The sequence below is a fragment of the Amphimedon queenslandica genome, unplaced genomic scaffold (assembly GCF_000090795.2).
Source record: "Amphimedon queenslandica unplaced genomic scaffold, v1.1 AMPQUscaffold_13519, whole genome shotgun sequence".
In the NCBI taxonomy this organism is placed as follows: Eukaryota; Metazoa; Porifera; class Demospongiae; order Haplosclerida; family Niphatidae; genus Amphimedon; species Amphimedon queenslandica.
In genome coordinates, this window is record NW_003546245.1 from 411,065 (window position 1) to 415,528 (window position 4,464).

Here is a 4,464-nt window from a genome sequence, read left to right on the forward strand (position 1 = left end):
TATGGGAATTCTATTAGCAGGCCACCACCAACATATCCTTCATCTGGATAAGCAGGATTGTTAGCAATAGTGCAATCATGGATTTCAACACTGCCTAGTGTAGCATAAAATTGAATGCCGACACCTATGCTATCACTCACAGTGACAGAGGTCAATTGAACGTTAAAGCAGGACTCAAAGTAGAGTGAGACATTGAAAGTTACAAATGTTTCATTAGGTGGGTTTAAGACTGTAGTACTATCGCGTTCCATACCACAGCCACTGAGAGTAATATTAATAATATAAATATTTGTACTTCCGACAAAAGCCAAGCCAGTATCCAGTGAGCTTTCATAAGTTTCATTGTTGCATACAATATTAGCCAATCCACCATCACCAGTCAATGTTATGCTCTGTTCTATATCTTCGAAAAGTATGCCAGCTTCCAGCTGGTATTGCCCTGGGACAATAAGAGCAGCAAGAGGAAATGTAGGATCCGCTTTACTTAAGTATTCTAAAGCAAACGTTAAGTTTTTACAACCTTTCGTTTCATTGACACACGACTCTAGATTTGAACCATTGTTTGACACTGTGACATTACCAGCTGTGTAGCCACTAAGAGAGGCTGTGACCAACAAAATGAAAAGAAAGTAAACCAAGAGTGTTTCTACGTGACGTGCTCTTGAGTAGACTGAAACTTTCCCTATTAATAAAGAAAAGAGATGAGCATCATGTAGATAGAATGTGGCTGGCTACCTGCTTCGAAATTAAACATGATTTGAACCAGACAAACTAGAGCAGGCTTATCGAGTTGTCTAATAGAATCCAATCTACGTGCCACACAACAATAAAAATTAATTTAATTAATCCCGCGGCCTTTTCCTTTGGTATTTATTTTTACTTTTTAGGGAGTACACAAAAGCTGTGATAGCAGAAAGCTATGAAAGAATACACCAGAGCAATCTGGTTTGAATAGACATCATACCACTGCCGGCAGTATTTGCCCGGAGAGACTGCTGACTGGTATTACGTAAAGAGAAGTAGATCTACAGCATAATTTAAAGTGTCTGAAAATCTGATGTAGATCTAAGCCTAAGTGAAGAATTATATCCCTTTTTGAAATTTAATTTTATGACATGCTGGTATACAATTGTCTGCTGCAAACTTGTTTGACAGTTACATGTATAGAACTAATGATACTATGTTTAGTTTTTTCAATCATGATTAACAGAACTGAAGAGATTCAGAGAATGCATTAGACAGACTGAAAAAACTAGAGAAAGAAAAAATCAAATCAAAGTTCCTAAAAGTAAAGTAAAGCTATGTAAAACAGCTAAGCATTACTCTCATTATCACGTACACCAGAACTTTTAAAACTATGTGAACTGCTTAACTCGGTAGATCTTTTATTGACAGATCCATGAAAGCCAGCATCTTCTCTTTGGTGATGACCTGAATTAATGACCAGTGATCGTGTCTCTTCATCATTTCTGTCTCTAACAACACAGCGTCTCCTACAGCAGCGATAAACTTTTGAGAACCATTGCCTTAATGTCTGCCAGTTCCTCAGGTAAAAGAGACGACAATAAACAATAGCAATCCATACAAGAGGAATCCACACTAGTATACCCTGAAGGATAAAAGCCCATTTTGATAGTGGGACATCTGCCAATGTATATGCATACTGATAGAGGCTTAGAGCTATCAGCAGTGAGAGAAGTAGCATTGAAGAAGCCTCAATAATATTGGGATCAATCTTTTTAGGGGTCACCCCATCTTCTTGCGTCCTCTTATACGGATGGAATAAGACAACAGCAATGGCATAGGTTATACATATAATGAACTGGAAGAATAGCAAAATGAAAGCATTCCAGGCAAAGATGAATGGGACAACTATCAGAAGACGAATGAGGAAGAGAACACCCGAGAACCACTGATAATTACCAGGCTCGAATTGCGTGATAAAGTAGACATTAAAATGTCGTGTACATCTGAACTTACAGTAGTAGAAGCATGTATTGGTACAGAGATGCCATGTCTGCAGTTTAATTTCTACGTTCATTTTATTTCTATTAATTGGTTCCTTGTATGTGCAGTCCTGGTTGGGTTTTATTTCTCTTTTAGTACGAAATTCATTTTGGAATTGACCCAAGAGATGATTTAGAAACCCTTGATTACTATCTGGGTCATTGGGTCTGTAGAAAAACAAGAAAATTGGAACTATCAGCAGGTATGTGAGCCCAAAGACACAAGCAAACAAAAAGTAAGGCAAGTGATGTTTGCCTAGAAATTCAACAGTTCCATCCAGGTATAAGACATACTTGGCATTGTCAGTCTCAGTTTCTGTTAGTGCAACATACGTTAACAAGTAGCTTGTTATAACTGCTACATTAGTGTAGGAGAGCATTATGGCTGTAGCCAAGAAGTTGGCCTTGTTCTTCCTGCTCTCATAGAAATCTTTAATATATTTATAGCAACCTCTATTATAATTTGGTTCACAGGATGTGCCACACAGACACATACAACACTTGCAGCAGGTACGAGAGCAGTAGTGAACTAATGCAGAGAAAAGGACAATAAACAAGGGGACTAGAGCAGCAACATAATTGATTGCAATAACTGTTACAAACTTTGTTACATTCTTTGAAAAACAATGTGTCTCCTGCAATGACCTTGCAAAGTAAAGATTAAAGGAGTCATACAGTCCAGTGTATGCCCTTTGCAGCTTATCAGCTCCAGAACTATTATACAGTGAATTGAAGGCTATAATGCCACCACCATCCAAAAGTACTATACTAGAGACTAGTTGACAAAGTAATATTGGGCCATGAAATAATCCAGATGTAAGTGGAACGTCAAAAATATAAACTGCAATGAGATAGACCAAAGGAAGGAGAACATCACATATGACAAATATACTAACACCAGCAGGATCAACTGTATGTGTACACTTAACACACTTGAATTTGTCATAACTAATAGCAGGAGCATACTCATCACTATAATTACACTGATTGCACAGGACACCTTCACTATGGTCGCTACAATACTTTTTATGAAATTCATCCAGTGATTGATTGAGTGTAATGTGGACAGGAACCTGTCGTGCATGATTTGGTGTTTTGCAACTTATACAATGGCCATACACAGTCTTGTTGCTATATTGACCATACACATTCTTGCTGCTATAATTGCCTATCCAGTATCCTTGCAAGAGTTCAGCAGTAAATGTTTCATTATTACAGCTAAAAACTCCTGCCTTGGTATGTGGTGAACACGTGCATTGCAAGTATGGATGTTCTGTAGTAGATTTTTTCGTGAGGCCTGGATGGCAATCATCAAATACCACTTTAAGGTCAAACTGTACAATATTTTGCTGAACAGCTTCAACGTGTATCATGCCTGTGACATCAGTTTTATTAGTTGGATACACCAAGACAGTATTATCAGAAATGTAATAATAGTCATTGTGAATTGTAACATTCTCTGAATAAACGTGATAAATATACTCACTTACGCTTGAATTTTGATCATTCAGTGGTTGAATTTTAAGCTTTGCTGGTTTACCAGGCCTTACATTAATAACTCTTTCAGATTTTTCTGGATTAAATGAAGCTATATCAGTTTGAATCTGACTCATGCAAGCATTTTGAGATGTGTTAGAGTTATATTCCCAGACTGAGTCCTCCCCTTCATTCCAGCATAACACATTCATTAGTCTTTCATTAATGTCATCAGCATAGCCACTAAGAAGGGCACAGGGTTTAATTGTTGAAGCATAAATTGAGTTATCACGAAAATTAGCAGTATTGTGACTGAAATTGAAAGTGGTAGACCACTTACTGGGGACAACAGTCACATTCTTATAGCGTATCAAACAGTCGAGTGATGTTTTCTCTAAACTAGTTCCAAATGATTCAGCATAAATTGCTCCTCCACGATTACGAGCTTTGTTGCCCTCAAACAAGAAACTAGTGTTGTGGCTGATTTCAATAAAAGCAGAGGAATATAAGGCTATAGCCCCACCATTCATACCAGCATTATTCATAAACTCTGCAATGGTGTATGGCATAAATGATACTTTTGATACAGAGACAACTAGAGCAGTTCCAAAACGATTATCCTTAAAAGTCACAAATTCATTAAAAACAACTGGAACCGTGTCGACATACATTGCACCAGCTCCAATAACACTTCCATGACCACTACTTTGAGAAATGAAAATCATATTTGAAATGAAGAAACAGTTTCTGAAGACAACATCATGTATTGTTCCTTCGCTATCTGTGTGAAAAATAGACAAATCTATAGCAGAGCCTAGCCTTCCTTTATTTCCTTCCCAAATACAATCAGATACTATTAACTGATTTAAATCATCAGCAGTGCCATTGGGTAATTGACGAGGAGTTAGGTAAAACATGCCCCCTCCTCTGGCATCAGCTGAGTTTTCCGTAAAATTCGTTTGGTTGATAATGAATATGTTGT